This window comes from Balaenoptera musculus, chromosome 12 (genome assembly GCF_009873245.2).
Source record: "Balaenoptera musculus isolate JJ_BM4_2016_0621 chromosome 12, mBalMus1.pri.v3, whole genome shotgun sequence".
Classification (NCBI taxonomy): Eukaryota; Metazoa; Chordata; class Mammalia; order Artiodactyla; family Balaenopteridae; genus Balaenoptera; species Balaenoptera musculus.
In genome coordinates this window covers 90,107,979-90,132,383 of record NC_045796.1, presented here as the reverse complement: position 1 = coordinate 90,132,383, position 24,405 = coordinate 90,107,979, and the positions used below count along the sequence as shown (strand labels likewise).

Below are 24,405 nucleotides of genomic sequence, written 5' to 3'. Positions count from 1 at the left end.
GTCTCTACAAATGACCCAGTTTCGTTCCTTTTTATGGCTGAGTAATATTCTATTGTATATGTGTACCACATCTTCTTTATCCATTCATCTGTCAGTGGGCATTTAGGTTGCTTCCATGACCTGGCAGTTGTAAATAGAGCTGTAATGAACATTGAGGTACATGTGAATTTTTGAATTATGGTTTTCTCTGGGTATATGCCCAGTAGTGGGATTGTTGAGTCATAAGGTAATTCTATTTTTAGATTTTTAAGGAACTTCCATACTGTTCTCCATAGTGGCTGTATCAATTTACATTCCCACCAACAGTGCAAGAGGGTTCCCTTTTCTCCACACCTTCTCCAGGATTTGTTGTTTGTAGATTTTCTGATGATGCCCATTCTAAACAGTGTGAGGTGATACCTTAATGTAGTTTTGATTTGCATTTCTCTAATAATTAGTGATATTGAGCAGCTTTTCATGTGCCTCTTGCCCATCTGTATGTCTTCTTTGGAAAAATGTCTATTTAGGTTTTCTGGTCATTTTCTGATTGGGCTGTTTGTTTTTTGATATTGAGCTGCTTGTATATTTTGGATATTAATCCTCTGTCAGTTACTTCATTTGCAAATATTTTCTCCCATTCTGAGGGTTGTCTTTTCATCTTGTTTATAGTTTCCTTTGCTGTACAAAAGCTTCTAAGTTTCATTAGGGCCTATTTGTTTAATTTGTTTTTATTTCCATTACTCTAGGAGGTGGGTCAAAAAAGATCTTGCTGTGATTTATGTCAAAGAGTGTTCTTCCTATGTTTTCCTCTAAGAATTTTATAGTGTCTGGTCTTACATTTAGGTCTCTAATCCATTTTAAGTTTATTTTTGTGTATGGTGTTAAGGAGTGTTCTAATTTCATTTTTTACATACAGCTGTCCAGTTTTCCCAGCACCACTTATTGAAGAGGCTGTCTTTTCTCCATTGTATATTCTTGCCTCCTTTGTCATAGATTAGTTGACCATAGGTGCGTGGGTTTATCTCTGGGCTTTCTATCCTGTTCCATTGATCTATATTTCTGTTTTTGTGCCAGTATCATATTGTCTTGATTACTGTAGTATAGTATGTATATATTTTGTAGTATAGTCTGAAGTCAGGAAGCCTGATTCCTCCAGCTCCATTTTCTTTCTCAAGCTTTGGATATTTGGGGTCTTTTCTGTTTCCAAACGAATTGTAAAATTTTTTGTTCACCTTCTCTATCATTATTCTGAATTCTTTTTCTGGAAGGTTGCCTATCTCCACTTCATTTAATTGTTTTTCTGGGGTTTTATCTTGTTCCTTCTCTGGTACATAGTCCTCTGTCTTTTCATTTTGTCTATCTTTCTGTGAATGTGGTTTTTGTTCCACAGGCTGCAGGATTGTAGTTCTTCTTGCTTCTGCTGTCAGCCCTCTGGTGGATGAGGCTTGTGCAGGCTTCCTGATGGGAGGGACTGGTGGGCAGAGCTCAGTAAAACTTTAGTCTGCTTGTCTGCTGATGGGTGGGGCTGGGTTCCCTCCCTGTTGGTTGTTTGGCCTGAGGCCACCCAACACTGGAGCCTACCCGGGCTCTTTGGTGGGGCTAATGGCGGACTCTGGGAGGGCTCACACCAAGGAGTACTTCCCAGAACTTCTGCTGCCAGTGTCCTTGCCCCCATGGTGAACCACAGCCATTCCCCGCCTCTGCAGGAGACCCTCCAACACTAGCAGGTAGGTCTGGTTCAGTCTCCTACGGGGTCACTGCTCCTTCCCCTGGGTCCCAATGCACACACTACTTTGCCCTCCAAGAGTGGAGTCTCTGTTTCCCCCAGTCCTGTCAAAGTTCTGCAATCAACTCCTGCTTGCCTTCAAAGTCTGATTCTATGGGAATTCCTCCTCCTGTTGCCAGACCCCCAGGTTCAGAAGCCTGAAATGGGGTTCAGAACCTTCACTCCAGTGAGTGGACTTCTGTGGTATAAGTGTTCTCCAGTTTGTGTGTCACCCCTACTCTTTTTTTTTTTTTTTTTTTTTTGATTTTTTTCCCATGTAGGCTATTACAGAGTATTGAGTAGAGTTCCCTGTGCAGGTTCTTATTAGTTACCTATTTTACATATAGTGTGTATATGTATGTATAGTGTATAGTCTGTGTATATGTCAATTTCCCAATTTATCCCTCCCCCCTTATCCCCTGGTAACCATAAGTTTGTGTTCTACATCCGTGACTCTACTTCTGTTTTGTAAATAAGTTCATTTGTACCTTTTTTTTTTTTTTTTTTTTTTTTAGATTCCACATATAAGCAACATCACATGATATTTGTCTTTCTGTGTCTGAGTTACTTCACTCAATATGACAATCTCTAGGTCCATCCATGTTGCTGCCAATGGCATTATTTTGTTCTCTTTTTTTTCCCCCTTGTTTTTTTTTTTTTTTTTTTTGCTCCCTTGGTTTCTGCAGCACTGGTTACTCCAGCCCACTTATCTTGGCCAGGCTCCCTAAATTTCAATTTATCCAGGACCCCAGATTCCCACTTTGTGGGAAGGAAGTGTCATTATTGTTCACTTCTTAATTTCACCTCATGCTAGAGAGGGACAGAGATATTTTAAATGGATAAACATTATAATAATTAACAAATTTCTCTGAGAACTATATTAGTTCTGACATTAATAGCTTTGCTGGAAGACTGCCTTACCTGACTTGCCAAAGTGTGCTAGTGCCACTGTCATTATGGCATTCATTAGTCAGCCTCCTTTGTGATGCATGTGTACTCCAAAGATTAATCATGAATCCAGAAAGGAAACAACCTTTCTAAGGAGATAACACAATATGCAACTAGTGGTACATAAAAATATAAACATTAGAAGCTAAAGCCTGAAAATTCTAGAAAGGAAATAAATGGTTCGTATTTGCCCTTTTACTTAGTAAATTTTTAGAAGTATCACTGGAATATTAATTAGTCTATTAATCTAAGGTGATAGAAGATATATTGCATTAAAAAACAACTAAAATTTAAAAAAAAAGAAGTTAGTGGATTTTATATTAGAATTTGTATAGTAGATTTTTATACTTCTAATATGTTGGCAAACATTTTTCTATTTTGGATAAATTATAAATGGATTTATTTACATTTTGGAAATATTATGCACATTTTTGGGTACAGTCAACACACACACACAGACACATGCATACATGCACACACATATACTGAAAACCTCAATTTTCTGACCACCAGATACCAGGGTTTCATAAATTTGAATTTAAAAACCCTTAACCAGAGTTGACATCCATTTAGCAAAAAGTATTTTAAATTCAGATTTTATATTTCCCTGGTCCATTTACAATAATATACTATAAATTTCTGAAGAAAACTGTGAACATATTTGCTTATGTTGCACATTGTCTAATCTCTTTCTAAATAAAATGGAGACAACTTTCTCTCCTGTGTGGTAATGTCAAAGTGCAAGCAAATTCAAGAGGCATTGGAAAGAGACTTGGAAAATATTAGTAGACTAGGATAGAGCACCTAGAGCATTCCGAAGTTGTAATTCCTGTAAAGAAAATATTTTGCCACGCTAATTCATCTGTGCTGAGAGGACTACTAGGAGTACTGAAAGACAAAAAGGAAGAGAGGTATTTCTTTCTTTTTGTTTTAAATTTTTATTTCTAATTCAGAGACTTTATCACTTAAAAATAAACAGCTAATAAAGTACCAAACTGCAGCAGGTATGACTCTAAACAAGAAGGAATATAAAAACTAAACAGCAGAGCTGCAAATCAAAATAATTAAATGTAAGAAGTCATCCAGAGGGACTTTCCAGAAGCCCATAAAAAGGGAAAATCTGCTCACAACTAGAAAAGGAAGGAAGGGTTATAAATAAGAACAGGCAAAAGCCAAACTATTGACTAAATTGCAAGAAAATAAAAACCCAAATTTAAAAAGAAGAGGCCACTTTATGATAGAAATATAGGACATTTGGTTAAAAGAATACTATGCCATTGAAAGAAAATTGTATTAGGTACAGTGTACATACATCAGCGTCTTTGAAAATCTCTCTCCATCCTCTTGCTATTTTCCAAGGCCACCAGACCCCTGCAGTGACCCCATGTTGTTTACGAGGCAAGGTCTTTCATCCCATCACCTTCTGTCTTTACCAAAGTGGATCTCAACAATCCAACCAGAGTCAATGTGCCATCAGAGATGACTGGAAGAACTCCTCTTGTCCCTACACTTAACATTCATCTCTCTCCCCAGGAGGCTTTGGAAGAAGAGTTTTTTCCAAAGCCTTCTTCTCCACAGCACAAGGGATCTATGATCAGGGTCAAGATACTGGGAAGCCCACAGTTGCCAGAGGGGTCAGCTTTCACTGAAAGAAGGTACTATTTCAGCTTATTTGTGAGACACATGGCTGAGAGAATCTTCACCAGAATTCAGTGGTGTTGAATCTTTTTCCTGTTCACATAGTGCTGGAAAGACTCACATGTAACAAAGATGATTTCCTGCATTCAATGTAAAAAACTTAATTTCTGAATAGAATATATTTCCATGCATTCTATCCTGGTAGTCCTGTTAGTCACAAAGGAAGGAAATTGCCTGTCACTGGTCTCTTGGGACCGAATCACTTGGTTGTCTCTCCTCAACTCACTGTCAACAGAGCAGCCAAAGTTACCATTTTTTCTCTTTTTTTCGTTTTTTTTTTTTTTTTTTTTCATGAAATCTGCTTGTGGCACTCACTTGATTAAAAGCCTCTTGAGTTAGCTCATTACTTTCTATACTATATAGTCCAGGCTTTCACCACCTTGTCTCTTTGAGAGATCTTTCCTGATTTCCCAGGAAAAATGTACTGCTTCCAGGATCGTTGTCTTCTTTCCTATACTATATACCACGTAGTTGTATAATTTCCTGCTTCCCTATCTGCTCTGTTTCTGCCATTCTACTCTGAGTTCCTTTTATTCACTTTTTTTCTCTCATACTCACCACTTAATGGAAACTGAGTGCTAAGTTATTAGTTGTTATTAGTGAAATGAGTGAATGAGTCAGCGAGTAAAGGGAAAAACCTGTCCCTGACTGGGGCTTGGCTCTGCCTACAACCTTTAGTTCCTTCCAATCTCCGGTTCCTCCTAGTGTAACTGGGTTGGAAAGAGCACCACTCTTAAACTTGGAGTATGTGGCCACAAACGCTAGTTCCATTCTATTTCTCATGAATATTATATTTTTTTCTTCTCAGGGCCTGTTTTCCAACCTATGATATGAATGGTTTCCTAGAGAAAGGACAGCAACGAAGACCTAATGCAGCCAAAAATAAAATAAGGCAATGCTTTGTTCTGTGGCTTTAGCATTTCCTTCTTTACTTTGTAGAACTGTAGGATGACTAATTGTAGGGGAGAGAAACAGTAGAATGGGTCAAGTTGCATGAATTGAAATGAGCAATGTAAACAAGACAAATATAATCATGCATTAAACCTTTTCTTTCCTTGAATACCTATCTGTTGTTTCTTATATTTTCTTTTGTACACATGTATCATTAATGATTCCCTAGTTTTAATGAGTAAACATTTCTAAATATGTCTGCCATTTCAGTAAACTTAATTAAATTTCTGCTGGAAGATTTAATAATACATTTTCTGAGTCATAGATGATATCAGATTTTTATGTTTCCTTCAAATACTGTCCTGAAAATATAACAACATGAAATAGAATGTGGATATTTTACATGGATAAGGAGTTACAAAAAGCATTCCAGGCAAGCAGAAAAACATGCGCTCAGAAGCAGGATGGCACAGTGTGATTACAAGGCAACAAAGAACCCACAGGCAAGAGTGGGATGAGCAAAAGAATGGGGGAAGGAAAAATAGATGGGTGAAGTCATTACAGAAGGAATAGATTACACTGAACAGTTTAGGCAGAGGGGTGACATAGTGAAAGGACCTGTACATTAAGTCTCATAACGGACAAATGTGATAGGTAAGCAAAGCAGCTCAGCACTACACCATTAACCTGGGCACATCCCGAGGACAACTTGGACTGAGCTATGGAAGTGCCACGTAAAACAGTGACTGATGAGGGTGATTTGTCTGTTTTCAGAAATAAGAAATCTTAGTAACTATTTTAGCAAAGGTAGAAGAAGAGAGATGAATCAAATCAACTATAAGTTTTCCAGCCTGCTTAAACAAGAGTGGTAACGACATACATACAGACAAAGGCACTGGGTATAAATGGAGGTGCGTCAAATACACACATTTTAATAAGATACTTGCATTCTCCATTTTTATTTGTGGCAGTTTTCGTACCTCTCTATCTTCCACTTAGGACAGCATTTATTATCTTTATAAAAACAGCTATGCTAACATGTATTAATGTAGGAAGTATTCTAAGTGATTTACATATTTTGACTTGATTTGTCCCTACAATACTCTATAAGATAGTTCTGAAATTATTATTACAAAATTTTACAGATTAGGAAGCTGAAGTACAGAGAAAAAACAAGGTCACAAAGCTTTTAAGTTCTGAGGACAGTTTTTGAACCCAAGTGGCTTCTGCTCTTATGTTCTGGTATCTATGGCTTCCTTCCTCCCAAATAGCCAGTTTAGGATAATCAGGTTACATTTGCTCTACCTTTTTTAACTCTTACATCCTCCTTTTTTCTTAAAATTCAGATCCTCTTCATTTTCTACTCATCCTGTTACAACAGCAGCCTTACAACTGACTTCTTATTATCTACACCCTTCCTAGTTTAATGAATCTTCTATTTGGGAAAACTAATCATGCTCCACTATCACACTGAAAAACTTTCAGTGGTGGGTGGGAGTGAAGGTGAGATAGGTGAAGGGGATTGAGGTACAAACTCCTAGCCGTGGGGATGCAATATACAGCATAACGAATGTGGTCAACAATGTTGTAATAATTTTGTATGGGAACAGACGGTTACTAGACTTAACATGACGATCGTTTCATAATGTATGCAAATGTTAATTCACTATGTAGTACACCTGACGCTAACATAATATAGTACATCAACTTTATTTCAGTTAAAACAAAACTTTCAATCATATCCAATAACGTTTGATATGAAGTCAAAATAAGCATAGAAGGTAAGGCCATTTACAATCTGATGAGTGAATTTATATCTGACTTCATTTCTCCAAACTCCGCTCAACAAATCTGCTCTCCAAACAGAGTCTCACTGACACCCTGAGCTCTGCCTTATGTTTCATGCCACTTGGCTTTTGCTTACACTATTTCAACTGAACAGGAAATTTCCACGGCTAACCAGAAAACCCCTGATCAGTTTTCACACTTGTAGATCATGCTGTGTTTTGGCCAACAACTGTCTGGGTCTGATTTCATTTTTGTTTTTAACATGCACTTGGATTGTTGGTTGCCATGCCATGCCTGTACAATTGAATGTACTGCCCCAATTCAGGAATGAGAGCTTTACACAACTTTAGTGTCCTGGCTTCATGTTTTTGAGTCAAGCCAGAATAATCTTCTCACATCCCTCAACTCTTTGTCATCTTTGTGGTTTCTCTCTTTGTACGTAAATGTATGACCCTTGCATAAACTCCTGAAAATCCCCCTGGCCTCAGAGAGCTTTATAATCCTCTGGTCTCTCCTCCCAAATCAAAATGTCCAAGCCTTCAATCTTCAGAGCTTTTTGTTTGCTATGTAACAATAAGTAATATTTTGCTAATAAGATGAACAAATCACAGCTACTGTGTGTATTAGAAATGTGCTGTTTTCTCCAGTTTGAATATTTGCTTAATTCATCTAAAATGCGGAGCTCTTTGCAAAGACCTCTGAGGAGGTAGGATGCTCTCAGTCGTTTTGCTCTGTTGCAGCAGATATGTTGTGCAGGGTAACATTTGAAATTTTGAAATTTTGTTGATGACAGCAAATCAACAGGTTTTAGATAAAGCAAGCTCAAGAATCAGTGAAAGATTTATTAAAAAAAAATTAGTGAAAGAGAAAGTCCACATTGAATGAAATAATTTATAAGAATAAATTGAATAAAATGATGAACATAAATAAATCTAATTTGTTAGCTAAATTCAACAACATTTTTTCTCTTTTTTTGCCCCAGAACATCCTATATGAGTTTTCTTAATTTTTGTCTAATTATAAATTAGAACAAATTGACAAAAATTACTACTTTTTTAAAAAATGTTTACAAGGGATGAAGATAAATGTGAAATAGCCACATCCAATAGTTTCCTTTGACATGTGGTATGAGAAGATACATTAGCCAGAATATAAAACTGCATTCAAAGTTGAATCTCTGGAGGACACAGCTGAGGATGGAGTGTTAAAAGTTATCAAATTCTTTGAAACTACATAATTTACACAATTTGGAACAGCAGGGAATTAAATTGTATATCACCTTAAGATAATAAGTATTATGGCATAATAATCTAAATTATCATACATATTTGGCCTAAGGTCATTATCAGTCAACTTCATTTTGTAATTTACATTTTTCAGCCCATGGTTGGTCACCAAAAAGGGAAATCTACTGCAATTAATTGCAGTAAAAGGGTTTAGTAAAGATAGACCGACACCCTGGAAAAGAGGAGCATCAGGCATAAGGTCAGAGGAAGTAAAGATGGCCCAGGGACCTCTGTATCCACCGAAGAGGACCGTCACACCAGAGCTCACCTACTCACTCAGAATCTCTGCCTGCCTGTGCTCCTGCAGGGTTTCCACAGTCTCCTCTACCAAGATGGTGGTCAACTCTAGTTTCAACACAGCATGGATTTAGCTCAAGTATCTACCAGCATCTGACTAAACAGACTCTACCTTTCTTAATTCTGGAGGGCCAAGAAAAAGATAATGGCATTGCTGGCTTAGAATTCAGGGTGCAATCGGTTAGTGCAGTGACCCTGAGTCAGAGGAGTTTCCTTAGGAAGAGGGTTGACACTAAAATATATTAACCTACATGGAAGACACATAGCTATTGTTATTAAATAACCTTTTTATAAAAATTAATTATATAAGTTATGTTGTAATTTTGTCTATTGCAATTCATGGAGATATGCTATGTACATGTACTTTAGAAATTGATTTGTAAGGTTAGGGGCCCGTAAGGAGAGTTTTATTTATTTATTTATTTAAACATCTTTATCGGAGTATAATTGCTTTACAATAGTGTGTTAGTTTCTGCTTTATAACAAACTGAATCAGCTATACATATACATATATCCCCATATCTCCTCCCTTTTGAGACTCCCTTCCACCCTCCCTATCCCACCTTTCTAGGTGGTCACACAGCACCAAGCTGATCTCCCTGTGCTATGTGGCTGCTTCCCACTAGCTATCTATTTTACATTTGGTGGTGTATGTATGTCCATGCCACTCTCTCTTTGATTTCTTCAGTGATCCCTTGGTTATTAAGTACCGTATTGTTTAGCCTCCGTGTGTTTGTATTTTTTACAGATTTTTTCCTGTAATTGATATCTAGTCTCAGCAGTGTGGTCAGAAAAGAAACTTGATACGATTTCAATTTTCTTAAATTTATCAAGGCTTGATTTGTGACCCAAGATATGATCTATCCTGGAGAATGTTTCATGAGCACTTGAGAAGAAAGTGTATTCTGTTGTTTTTGGATGGAATGTCCTATAAATATCAGTTAAGTCCATCTTCTTTAATGTATCATTTAAAGCTTGTGTTTCCTTATTTATTTTAATTTTATGATCTGTCCATTAGTGAAAGTGGGGTGTTAAAGTCCCCTACTATGATTGTGTTACGGTCTATTTCCCCTTTTATGGCTGTTAGCATTTGCCTTATGTATTGAGGTTCTCCTATGCTGGGTGCATAAATATTTACAATTGTTATATCTTCTTCTTGGATTGATCCGTTGATCATTATGTAGTGTTCTTCTTTGTTTCTTGTAATAGTCTTTATTTTAAAGTCTATTTTGCCTGATATGAGAATTGCTACTCCAGCTTTCTTTTGATTTCCATTTGCATGGAATATCTTTTTCTATCCCCTCACTTTCAGTCTGTATGTGTCCTTAGGTCTGAAGTGGGTCTCCTGTAGGCAGCATATATATGGGTCTTGTTTTTGTATCCATTCAGCCAGTCTATGTCTTTTGGTTGGAGCATTTAATCCATTTACATTTAAGGTAATTATCAATATGTATGTTCCTATTCCCATTTTCTTAAATGTTTTGGGTTTGTTATTGTAGGTGTTTTCCTTCTCTTGTGTTTCCTGCCTAGAGAAGTTCCTTTAGCACTTGTTGTAAAGCTGGTTTGTTGGTGCTGAATTATCTTAGCTTTTACTTGTCTGTAAAGGTTTTAATTTCTCTGTCGAATCTGAATGAGATCCTTGCTGGGTAGATTAATTTTTGTTGTAGGTTTTTCCCTTTCATCATTTTAATTATGTCCTGCCACTCCCTCCTAGCTTGCAGAGTTTCTGCTGAAAGATCAGCTGTTAACCTTATGGGGATTCCCTTGTATGTTATTTGTTGTTTTCTCTTGCTGCTTTTATTATTTTTTCTTTGTATTTAAATTTTGATAGTTTGATTAATATGTGTCTTGGCATGTTTCTCCTTGGATTTATCCTGTATGGGATTCTCTGTGCTTCCCGGACTTGACTGACTATTTCCTTTACCATATTAGGGAAGTTTTCAACTATAATCTCTTCAAATGTTTTCTCAGTCCCTTTCTTTAACTCTTCTTCTTCTGAGACCCCTATAATTCGAATGTTGTTGCATTTAATGTTGTCCCAGAGGTCTCTGAGACTGTCCTCAATTCTTTTCATTCTTTTTTCTTTATTCTGCTCTGCTGTAGTTATTTCCACTCTTTTATCTTCCAGGTCACTTATCCGTTCTTCTGCCTCAGTTATTCTGCTATTGATTCCTTCTAGAGAATTTTTAATTTCATTTATTGGTTGTTCATCATGGTTTGTTTACTCTTTAGTTCTTCTGGGTTCTTGTTAAACGTTTCTTGTATTTTCTCCATTCTATTTCCAAGATTTTGGATCATCTTTACTATCATTTCTTTGAATTCTTTTTCAGGTAGACTGCCTATTTCCTCTTCATTTGTTTGGTCTGGTGTGTTTTTACTTTGCTTCTTCATCTGCTTCACATTTCTGTGTCTTCCCATTTTGCTTAACTTACTGTGTTTGGGGTCTCCTTTTTGCAGGCTGCAGATTCGTAGCTCCTGTTGTTTTTGGTGTCTGCCCCCAGTGGCTAAGGTTGGTTCAGTGGGTTGTGTAGGTTTCCTAGTGGAGGGGACTGGTGCCTGTGTTCTGGTGGATGAGGCTGGATCTTGTCTTTCTGGTGGGCAGGACTGCATCCGGTGGTGTGTTTTAGGTTGTCTGTGTCCTTATTATGATTTTAGGCAGCCTCTCAGCTAATGGGTGAGGTTGTGTTCCTGTCTTGTTAGTTGTTTGGCATAGGGTGTCCAGCACTGTAGCTTGCTGGTCATTGACTGGAGCTGGGTCTTAGCATTGAGATGGAGATCTCTGGGAGAGCTTTCACCATTTGATATTATGTGGAGCCGGGAGGTCTCTGGTGGACCAGTGTCCTGAACTTGGCTCTCCCACCTCAGAGGAACACGCCTGACACCTGGCCAGAACATAAGACCCTGTCAGCCACACAACTCAGAAGAAAAGGGAGAAAAAAAGGAAGAAAGAAAGAAAAACTTTTGGGAGGTCTATTGTCCTCTGCCAGCGTTCAGTAGGTGTTCTGCAGGAGTTGTTCCACATGTAGATGTATTTCTGATGTATTTGTGGGGGGGAAGTTGATCTCCACGTCATACTCCTCTGCCATCTTGAAGGTCTCTCTCCCTGCTAGTGTTGGAGGGTCTCCTACAGAGGCGGGGGCTGGCTGTGGCTCACCGTGAGGACAAGGACACTGGCTGCAGAAGTTCTCAAGTTTTATTTTTAACGTCTGTCAAGAAATGTTATGAATAAGATATAGAACACATACACTACTCATACGCACACCAAAATCAATCCATTTCCTTTAAAGACAATGAGCAGTCAGTAAAGGATGGTAGACCGCCTTTCTATTTATGAGTATCAGAATTCTATTGATTACAACCAACAGGTGGAAAGTAAACTGACACCTGGTTAGAATTGTAGAGTATAGATAGGTCATGTATCACAGAGGCACAGCTTGACCTTGGAAGAAGTGTTGAGATAAGGATGTGGAATAAAAGAAATATTATCTAGTGTTTTTATGATATTAGTATTCTGAACATGTTAATCTTATTTTTTGAACTATTCTTATGTTACTTTACACATTCTTATAACCAATAATATTAATATTTTAAGCCCAACTCTTCTGTACAAAAATACACTAGGTAGCTACAGAATTGGAAAAGGACTTTATGATTTTTTATGGCCTTAATATCTATGTCTCACAGGTTGGGTTGCCTGGGAAGCAGACTCTATAAGGAGATGGCTGTGCAGGAGGTTTATTAGGGGGTGATAGTTCTACCTTCCAAAGGCAAGTAGGACTAAACAAAGGGAAAAATGTTGAGCCATTATGTGGTCTCAGTGGAAGCCCCTGCCAAAAATATGGGGAATTCTGAAGCTGGAATAACACTTCAGAATCATACCCACTTGGGCTAGAGGACTGGGTCAGTCTATCTATGACGACTTTGTACAAACATTAGAAAGGAAAGGGTGTTGACAAACGAAGACTTCAGTGAATGAGTGTTGCCCTGGGACTGAAACCTGACCTTGGCTGATGCAGTTCTGCCATACCTGTGGGAAGCTGAGAGCTAGGTCTTTTTGTAGCAGCACTTGCAGCAGCTGTAGAAGTCTGATTTTTATTCCTGAAGGGGGATCTGGGAAGCATACAATGACCACCATACTAATTCTTCCAAAATTATTAATGGCAACTGCTAAGGTCTCAAGTAATAAAAATCAATCCCAAAATTATATACATATTTTAAGGTTCACCGTATTTGTAACTGTCAGTGATATACTTGTTACCCATATTATATAAATCTAGTAGTTCAATAATTTTGAATTTATATCCCAAATGGTTTATATTACATAAATTCATTAAAATAAATGCTCTAGGTCTCTTTTGTTTAATAGGACACTTGCAAAATATTATTAATTTTGAGGGACCACAATTTTCCTCCAACGTAGCACTTACTTATTTACTCTTTGATAAATTCCTAACAACAACAAATTTACATATGTTCCAGGTACAACAAAATCTCCAAGTTATAAATATGAAGCTGCGTTTAAGCTAGCATCCATGCCTTGGTTAATTTTTGCAGCTTTAAAGATAGGCTTAGAATTTGTGTTGGAATGATTTTATTTTTCTTTGCTAATCAAATGCCCTGATTTTAAAAGGTTTAATCACACATTCAAACAATGTGCATTTCTCAGAAAAGGAATTGCCTAGACATGGCAAAGTTGAACTGTGCCAACTAAGTACCAATGGTTGTTAAAATATCTTCATCATGTGTATCACAAGTGGACTGTGGTGTTAAGTTTATTATATTGATTAGCCCCAGATTGTTGTTTACAGAAGTGAGTTTCTCCTAGGAGTGAGTTAGTGGAAGATGCATAAATATTTTTAAGTCAAAGGCAGACTGAGTTGGATTGTTACTGCAAGAGCCTTAAATGGATTATTTTACATTCTCAGAGCATCCATCAGAAAGAAAACTGTTTTGGAAAACCAACGTGATTGTGTCAAGATGATGGGACTAAATTGACCATGGCAAGGTTTAGTCAGTGTTTTGGCTATTTTCATTATTGATTGCATAACAATGATTACATTAACTGTGCAGAGCTTCAATTTGCTTACTAAGGTTGCTAAAATAACAGACTAACATGGGCAGCATTTATTTTTATGTGGCTTGCTTAAGTAGACCTTATTTCTCATTATTTTAGGACAATGTCAAAAACAAAAGCTAATTTTTTCCCATCTTAAATTCTAGATTAAATTCTAGATTTTAACTTTTTATTTTTTCATTCATTGCTTGGAAATTTAGAAAAACCCAGACACTGATATCTTATGATTGAGTGCATTGTTTTCCAAGAAAATAATGAGTAGCACAGTGGAATGTTTGTTTGTTTGTTTGCTTCTAAACTATACCAAACAGTACCCATATTAACAATTCACTAATTTTCAAAATACCCATCTTTTATTTATATATCTCTTTTTCTTAAAAGACAATGCATGTTTAAGTCTTACATTAGGAGTAAATCAACTTCAGGTAAAATGGTCCCTGCTATTGACGGCTTTCTTTCAACCTGTGCAGAATTCCAGCAGGAAAATTGTAACATTAATTGATCCATTAACAGTCTTTGAAATGATTAAAAAAATCCAATTTGGTTAAAACTAAATAAGCTTAAAGTAGATCTGTGATATTTCTGCACCACAGGAATTTTAAATTATTGCAAGAACAAAGGTAAGCAGGACTATTCTTACAGTAGACCAAAGCCTGATTTCTCATGACATAAATCTGAGCTGCAATGTAAGTTCTCAATGGCCTGTTACTGCTTTTAGATGAACTTCACATCCTTCCTCTTGCTACAATATGTCAGAATATAAATATGTCCTTTGGATTGCTGATATTTTATTATCAAAAACTTAAAAATTCATTTAAGATATTTCATTCTGTCAAAATAAATCATATATGTTCTGTCAAAACTGTTATTTTTCCTTTGTTAGGTATTTTGCTTAATTCAATAGCCAACGTGAAATAACTTTACAAAGTGAGCCAATTTCTTCACGTACTTGTAAAAACATTTTGCAGTTAAATTCTCCTGGCAGGAACACTAAGCACTTCAAAGACAGATAGTCTTTGGGATGTGTTTTCTAAGGCTGAGGAAACTGGCTTGATTTGAAGAAAAAAAAATTCCAGGTCAAATCATCCTTTCAAAGTTTTATGTTATAAAACTCTAGGGGGTCTGAATCAAGGATTACTCATTCTTGTGTGAACCTGATGATACTTCTTGAGAAAAATCTTATTTTTAAGCTTTTATAAAACTGTTTCTATGGAATCTAAGTGTTCCAATGACTGTTAATAAGAGTTTCTCAGAAAGAGTTCACTGGGCTTACAGGTAACTCCCCCAGCCAGGTATTTGGGGTCAAGGCCACCAATTCGGCTTTCTAACTCTTGTAATTCATGTCCAACTGTTTGTTTGGCCACCAAACACTTGTCCTGAAACAGAAACATGGGGTACTGAGGACATATAGCCCCTCAAGCTAGAGAATTACCTTGGCTCTGAATCATCACAACCCCAGTCATGGTCCTTAGTATCTATCCCCTCCTCACATATGCCAAGTTGTGTCTTTATATCCAGCTAGGTCTCTGAAAAGCCACATTCTTGAAATTAATTATCTCAGTCTTCAGCATTATTATCATTCTTAATTTTATAGTTATTTTCTCAAGTTTTAGAGGACTTTTATAAAATTAAGATATTTGCAAATTACTCTTACATTTTAGGAAGTTTCATCAATGACAATTATAATGCTGAATGACCCCAGTGTAGGGAACCAAATAGCAATGTTTTGCTAGAATTTAGCATGAAGAAACAAGATATTTCTTCAAAAATTGCAGTACATTTTTTGTTCATTTATTTATCAAAGAAATATTGACTGACTACTATGGGGGCCAGAGACTGTGCTGGATGCTAGGTATTCAGTAGTGCTCCCAGAAAGCTCACTGTTAGCCAGCAAGACAGACCAAGGCTATGAAGGGCTGTGAGAGCACTGAGGTCTACTTTTTGGGAGACTTGGGAAGAGGTCTCCATAGGAAGAGGTGACATTTGACATGGTGCTCAATCATGAATAAACATTTGTAGGCAGAAGAACAGGAAAAGGTCTTAGGGGCAGAGATAAGATTTGCAAAAGTGCAGACGTGAAAGGTAAGCAGAAAAGGCATGTGAGGGTAAGAAAGAGAAATTCGGGAGTTGAGAATGGACAGCTCTCACTGGGTAGGTCATAAGGGACTTGAGATACTGAGCTAAAGAGTATCACTTTCACTCTTGGACCAAGAGGACTTCACAATGTTCTTAAAGCAGGCAAAGGACACTCAGTACTGCTTTTGCTGCAACCCATAGATTTTGATATGTTTTATTTTCATTTTCATTTGTCTTTAGGTATTTTTGATTTCTCCTTTGATTTCTTTGTTGACCCCATTGTTGTTCAGTAGCATGTGGTTTAGTCCCCACATATTTGTGATTTTTCCAGCTTTCTTCTTGCAGTTGACTTCTACTTCCATACCACTGTGATTTTAAAAGATATTGTAATTTCAAACTTCATAAATTTCTTGAGACTTGTTTTGTGTCCCAACATATGGTCTATCCTTGAGAATATTCCATGGGCACTTGAGGAGAATGTGTATTCTGTTGCATTTGGATGGAACGTTCTGTACTGATCTATCAAATCCATCTGGTCTAACGTTTCATTTAAGGCCACTGTTGCCTTGTTTGCTTTCTGGATGATCTATCCACGGATTTAAGTGGAGAGATGAATCCCCTACTATTATTGTGTTGTCATTTTCTTCCTTTAGGTCTGTTAATAATTGTTTTAGATCTTTTGGTGCTCCTATGTTAGGTGCATATTTATTAATAAATGTTATGTTTTCTTGATAGATTGTCCCTTTTATCATATAATGTCCATCTTTCTCTTGTTACCTCTTTTGACTTGAAGTCTATTTTGTCTGACATGAGTATGGTTCCATGTGTTTTTGTGCAGCTGCCATTTGCTTGGAGTATCATTTCCCATCCCTTCACCTGGAGTCTATGTTTGTCTTTAGGGCTGAGGTGAGTCTCCTGAAGGCAGCATACAGTCAGTCTTGTGTTTTTAATCCATCCAGCCACTCTGTATCTTTTGATTGGTGAATTCACTCCATTTATATTTAGGGTGATTACTGATAGATGAGAACTTAGTACTGGCATTCAATCTTCTGTTTTCTCGTTGCTCTACATCTCCAATGTTTCTTATTCCTTGTGTTTCTGTCTGCCACGTGGGTTGGTGTTTATTATGATGTTTTCTCAGTTGCTTTTTTATGTTTTGCATCTCTATTCTAGATTTATGTTTATGTTTATGTGGTTACCATGAGGTTTGTATAAAAAAATCACATAGATACAGTCATCCATTTTCTGCTGATAGCATCTTATCTTCATTTGCCTGTGTGGGCTCCCTACTTTTCCTCTTCTCTTTTTTATGTTTTTTTTTGTCTCAAATTATCTTTTTTTAATGTTGTAAGTTCATTACCAAATTGAAGTACCTATAATTAATTTTACTGCTTTTTTCCCCTTCAATCTTTATCCTATAATTAAATGTTTAACAATCTATTCTGATATAGAATTGCAGTTTTCTCATTCTGAATGTCTATTTATCAGCTTACTCAAAGTTTTGTGTATCTTTGCCTTTTCATTTCAGGTAGAAGAGCTCCTTTCAACATTTCCTGTAGAACAAGTCTAGTGGTAATGTGCTCTCTCAGCTTTTGTTTGTCCTAGAAGGTCTTTATTTTTCCTTCATATCTGAAGGGTAACTTTGCTGGAGAGTATTCTTGGCTGATAGTTTTTGTCTTTCAATATTTTGAGAATGTCATTCCATTCTCTCCTGGCCTGTAGGGTTTCTGCTGAGAAGTCTGTTGATTGTCTGATACGGGGGTCCTTTGTAGGTTACTGTCCTTTTTTTCCTGGCTGCTTTTAAAATTCTTTATCATAGACTTCTGACAGCTTTAATATAGTGTGTCTTGAAAAAGATCTTTTTGTGTTGAGGTTAATTAGGTGTTCTCTTAGCTTCATGGAGCTAGCTTGTATATCTATTTCCTTCCTAGGTTTGGGAAGTTCTCAGCTATTAATTATTTAAATAAATCTTTGCTTCCTTCTCCCTCTCTTTTTTCTTCTGGGATACCCATTGCCTTAAGTTTGCCTTTCCTAATAGAGTTGGGTGGTTCTCAAATAATTTTTTCATTTTAACAAAGAATCTTGGTTCTCTTTCCTCTTCTCCCTGTATCATTTCTAGATTTCTATCTTCAAGCTCATTAATTCTCTCTTCCATATGGTCTGCTCTATTGCCAATGTTTTCTAATGCATTCTTGTCTTGTTTTTTGAATTCTTCAGCTCCAGAATTTCTGTCTGGTTCTTTTTTAGAGTTTCACTCTCTTTGGTAGAGTATTTCTTCTGCTCATTAATTTTATTCCTGAGCTCATTAAACTGTCTTTCTGAGCTTTCTTGTAGCTCACTGAGTTTCTTCATGACAGCTATTTTGAATTCTCTATCAGATCACAATCTTCTGTGACTTTAATTTTGGCTTCTGGAGAATTGTCATTTTCTTCTTGTGTTACCATGTTATCATGCTTTTTGTGTGATGCTTATTTAGTTGCTCCTCTTCTTGTACATCTGAAGTAGTGAACACCTTTCTTTTAGGTAATGTTTTTTAAACTTTGATTTAAGCAGTTCAGCAGGTTGGTAATGAGAGGCCTTTCTTTGGTGTATCAGTAGGTGGCGCTGTAGCACACGTTTTCAGTTTCTCTTCCCTGCGCTTCCTCTGGTTCTGAGAAGCAGCACATTCCACCCTCGGTCGCCTCTGCCCGAGGTGTCTCTGGTGCCCTCATCATCACTGCTTGTGCCTCCAGGGTTCCTGGTGTCTTGCTTCTCCTGGTGACACTGCTGTCTCCAGCATCACCCCTGGGTGCGCTGGAATAGCGCGGGCCTCCGCTGTGTTCAGGGTCTCCTTCTCCGGCACCACCACCACAATGGGGGTCCACAGTCACAGACGCCACCCTGGCAAGAGGGACCAGGGTCGTGGTCCTGCTGCTGCTGCCCAGGTCCCCATGGCCATGAGCGCTGGGTCCCGGAGGCCAGAGCCGCGTGTGCCTCTTCCCTTCTGATAGCAAGTCTTTGGGGTTTGGGGATCCGGCGCTGCGGCCAGGGGGCCAGGATCGAGGCCCAGCGGGCACCGCCTCTTCTACGTTCCAGTCCACTCACCTTCAGATGCACAGATGTGTGGCCTCCTCAGCATCCTGGTGTGTTGGGCAGAGTTGTTTCCATTCTACTGGTTGTAGATGGAAAAGGAGAGACGAGGGGAGTGTCTTCTGTCACCATGAAGCTAACCTCTATTTTTAAGATGTTTTAAAACAAAGTGGGCAATGTCCTGATTACTTTAATAATTTTATTTCATTACTGAATTGGTCTCAGTTAGGATAACCTAAGTGGGGATTTGCCACTTTTTAAAAATTATTTCTCCTCATTCCCAAAGTATTTATGAGGCTGAAATCTAACAGGGAAGATATGGTTTTGGTGACAGGATCTTGTATATATTTAAAGTCACAGGATCAAACATTAGCTTCCTAAATCCATGTGATTTAGCAATACAGCCCTAAACACACATGACGTCACCTCACAATTGATTTGAACTGGAAAGATTGAGTTCATGGTTTTTAAAATCATATTTGCCTTCCTCTTGTCCGTTCATTATTTAACTCTTATATGAAAAAATTAGTGTTGTTTTTCCAGATTGGCAATATGGAAGCTCTGAAACGCCAGACCCACAATGACGTCTGTGTTTGATGAGCAGTAATTTACTAGAAACCCATTTAATACTGCTCAGACCACACAGGACAGCAAGTATATTGACTGCTTTGTATCAAGTCTCACAATAATTAGGCTTTCTAGCACACAAATGAGTTAACTGAAGAAACCTTAATAGCAACTACATATTGGAAAGGAAAATTCTTATTTTCTTTCCATTAAAGTCAAAATAGACCAAGAATCAATGCACATATAATGCTATTCTATACATCAAAATGTTCACTAGATATAAATTGGAAATATTAGTTCTATTGTTTATTTTCCTGTTACTCTAGGCAAAGAGAAAACTGTATGCTGTCAGATTTTCAAAACCAAAATAACTTCTGATTATGATATGTTTTAAAATGCCATGGACACATTTTACTCTGAACAAATTAGACTTCTATATCACTTAATAGTAATTTAAATTTTAACTGATTTTTAAAATTGGTCTTCTCTTGAATTTTTTAAATGTTTTAAAATGCCATGGACACATTTTACTCTGAACAAATTAGACTTCTATATCACTTAATAGTAATTTAAATTTTAACTGATTTTTAAACTTGGTCTTCTCTCGAATTTGGTTAGATATTAGGGGTCCGATCACATATTCCTCTTACCTTCAGTCTTTATTAAACACTAGTGGAATCTCAATAGAAAAAAAGACATCCAAGTATAGGCTCTTTTACAGAGCTAGGTTTCCAGACAAAGCCAGATAGCATTATCAGAGATCACAGCCATATCTCTGACCTCCCACCTTTAATTCATGAGAACCAGGCTCAATGCATTCTACTTACCTTCAAGTTGAAGGTAGAGAAGCTGTAAAATAGTGTCTCACCCCCAAATTCATCTCATCCCTGCCATGCAGCCTGCCTGGGAGTATAACTTGCCCAGAAAGTCCTCCTGCCTGGAGACTAGGGGCACAAGGGCTGTTGTATGTGAAGATTGTCATGTCCAAGAGAAAAAACAAGGATGGATGGGTGCATGCATGACATGTGTAAGCATTGACCTGTACCATACAGAATGAAAGCTAATTCATACCAATGAATGCCAGATTCTGATCAATTTTACCTACCCATGTGGAGGAAAAAGCAACAGTATGGACAATGAAGTGAAAGCTGTGCAAAGAGTATTCCTTAAGTATTCCACCAACTTGTAAGGAGAGAAGTATCCTAGGCTATGAGCTGAAACTGGAGTAGGAGATTGAAGCAAGATGGTACCCCTGCCTCACCCCAGTTTGCTTTCCGACTCCATTGGAATAAGCATACTAAAGATACAAAAATATTTGGACACAATGAATAAGAAGCTATTCATTTAATTTCTGCAAATAGAGTTAGGAATATAATGCTTAACTTTGTTCATTATTTCACAGATTCTACTCTACTTTATAATTTTATTGTTATGTGTTTAAATATCCCCTTTTTTATAAACCTGTGAAACCTGGACATAACATGGAAATTACGTTCAGCTTCGATAAAAGCACCCCCTCTATAACGGCGCGCTGCTCCCTGGTGTCCTGCAAGGTCGCTTTGCAGAGCGGGAGCTAGTGTGATAAGACACCAGCTCGGGGACGCGCCGTATCCTACTGCCTTGGTATCAGCAGCGACGGGGTGTACGCCCCACGAGAAACTGTGGCCGCAGCAGCTGCGAAAGCTGTAAAGGCGACGGCTGAAGGATCAGGAGCTGAGCCGCTGGTGAACCGGTGCTGCCCCGGCGGAAGGTGTGTCCTATGAAGCAGTTCTGGAATAAGTTTTTGCAGGACGGGGCCCCCTGGAAGAACGTGATCTATAAGACGTACCAACACAGCATCTTTGCTTTTACTCATGTACTGGCCCCTGTCTGGATTATTCATTATTATCTCAAATATCATGTGAATACAAAACCATATGCCATCGTTGAAAGGAAGCCAAGAATATTTCTAGGTGATACAATTCTGGAAACTGGGGAAGTAATCCCACCAATGAAAGAATATCCTGATCAACATCATTGAAGATTACTTTTAAAATTTCAAAGGTGTTTGAGCCCAAGTTTGTTGCTACATTACCACACTTACTGAATATATTTTCTGGAAAAGTAACTTTAATAAAGTTTACTCAGATTTTAAAATAAAGCGCCCCCTCTTCTCCTGTGATCCCAACCTCACTTCACATAGAAAGTTCAAGGCTGAATTCATAGCTAGTACATTAGTTGTGAAGGCAATCCCGTTAAGACTAGGTTCTTTCTCTTGAACATGAAAGACCTTTAGAATTTTATTAAAGTTCTCTAATTCAAGTAGTATTACAGAAAGTTCAATTAAATTAAACCTTTTTTAAATGATAAGCTGGTACTGGTAAACAAAGTGATCACTTATCTTACCAAAAAATATTTGGACGTAAATCTTCCTATACAAGATGTTTTAAATGAGAAACATAATAGAAAATTATGTTATTTAAGGGAAATATTTGAGTAAAAACTGATGAGAGGAGAAACTGAAGTCTTCATAGATCTATTGTGTACCAGTGAGAAGCAATAGTTTCAAAACTTCAAAATAACCTTCATAAAAAGTCTGTCTATCTAATTGTTCAAATTATCCATCCCATAAACGCACACACACAATGTAGAAGAGACTGTCTATCATACAAGGAAGTTTCTGGTGAAGTTGGAGAGGGGAGTGAAGTTTGATTTCCATATGAAGACCATAATGAGAGACTGTCTATATCATAGTTTTTTTTGTTTTTGTTTTTTCAAATTGAAAACATCTTGTTTCTTAGAGATGAAAGTCAACTGGGTAAGGGTTGGACTAAATAATTCTAAAACGTGGAGACTCAAGTGAGGTCAACAAATACATAGAAACTCAGGGAGGGAAGGGATCCTCATTCTTTCCTTTATCTCCAAATTTAGAAAAAAAAATTTACTGGTCAATTATCTACAGAATTTTATTGGGGTCAGGTTTCTATAACAATGAGCTTGCTTTGTTTTGTTTTGCTTTTTTAAAAAAATAATGAAGAGCTGCTACCACAAATAAAGAGGCCAGAAGGAAAGAACTCATCTTTACATAAAGTGGTAAAGGAATGTGAAGGGCTTTTCACACTTGAAACCATTCCTGAATAGGATTGGTGTTTTTCTAGCCTTACTGATGATTAGATTATGGTTAGATTATGCTTACTACTGGTTAGATTATGCTTACTACTGGTTGGATTATGCTTACTACTACTCTAGTAGTTTGAGTGTCTAACATTCTGAATGTCCATCCATATGTTATAATGTTAACAGAGGTGCAACTAGTGGCAACTTAATGAAACTGGGTGTATAACAAAAAAATATGTGTTCTATCTTGCTTTTTAAAATATTTTTGTAAATGAAAGAAAGAAGCATATATCTGAGAAAACTGTGAAATGTTACAAAAATAAACAAGAAAATTCTTGCCTTTAGTCACTCATATTGATTAAAACAATGTAATATTGCCCATTTAAAGCTAAATAAAAAATATACATTTTAAATAAAACAATGTAGAATAACTGAAAGAGCATTGCTTTAGAGTCAAGAACAGTGGGTGCTTTTTCCAATGTAAAATTCTAGGTAGTTGTTCACGCCTTAGGTCTCAGTTTTCTCATCCTTAAATGAGTTCTGTATAGACGAATAAGCTCTAATTTTCATTCAAGCCCTAAAATGATGTGACTGGCATGATGTCTTCTCTCTTTATGCATTTTCTGTAGTCTTGGGCTCAAGTTGTTGCTGTATTTTTAGAAGATTTAATACCACAGACCAGTGGCTTTCAATCCTGTTGATCTCAGAACTTTCTTATACTGTTAAAAGTTATCAAGGACCCCAAAGGGCGTTTGTTTCTGTGGATTACATTACATCACATTCAGGCTTAGGCGATCAGTGATGCAAAGCGTCACTGTTCAATTGCTACCCTGGCTCTCCTCCAAGCCTCTCTTCTCATCAGTACTAGAGGGACTCCACTGGGTCTTCAGGGAAAAAGAGTTAATTTCCTTACTAGTATCTTTAGATTAAGCACTGTGACCTCAGCTGCTATTCTCCTGCTTTTTTTCCAGAATTTACAACTTTTTTCTAGGTTATTCTCTAGGCAGGTCTTTGTTACCTTCTCAGAATGGATCAATAAGATATCATTTCTTCTGTCTCTCATAACTCATCTTTACTCCCTCCTGTGGAAAGAGGTTGTAAATTTTTGTTCTGGCAACTTGAAAATAATAAGAATGTTGGTTTTAAATGAGTTTTCTTTTTAAGTTACAGAAATTGTAAATTATAAAAATTACAGTTTCACAATTACAGAGCAGTGGCAAGACCCTAGTCTGATTTTTTTTAAACTGTCATGGTTATTCTATCATCCTCAAATTTTAGATTTAAAAAAGTTTTTCAGCCTTGTAGGAAATTTGAACGCACTGTGTTTCCTGGAACAGTCAAATTTTATCCTGGAAGTTATTGCTTCTTCATGATTTGTCTGCCTGACAGTGTAGTAAATTATTTAATGTGTAGTCCTTGGTCAAAGATTCATAGACACTTCTTGTTGGCTATTAAATCAGAATCCCCTCATCCCAGAATTCACATATCCCCCCCCTTTTTGAAATTTCGTCTTCTTTGAAGTGCAGGATATACCTGTACTGTAGTTCTTCCTTTCACTCATGGTTGCTATGGAAACAAACCTCGATTGTATCCAATGGATTTGATGAAATTAGAAAATATAGACTGTCATCATGGCTACATTAAAATAATGATCAATTCCCATTCTACAGGGTGCACACGAATGAATATAATATGGTGTGAAATAATTTCTCTGTGGTGACAGGGTAGTTTGCAACTATGTATATCAAGGAAGTCTGAGTCCTTCTCAGGAGCAATTTTATATCACAAAAAATAATCATGAACAGATGGCTATTGTTCTGCTCTAGAATGGTAACAATTACATACATATGTGATATTTTTACTAATTGCAC

General features: G+C 37.1%; 1 protein-coding gene and 1 pseudogene across 1 annotated transcript in view; one reads left to right on the top strand and one right to left on the bottom strand.

Annotated features, from left to right (window-relative positions):
• EYS (eyes shut homolog) overlaps nt 1-24,405 on the bottom strand; it is a 1,768,116-nt gene that overhangs the window by 789,916 nt on the left and 953,795 nt on the right. The gene's annotated exons all lie outside the window — the stretch shown is intronic.
• LOC118905412 lies at nt 19,452-21,484 on the top strand (annotated as a pseudogene).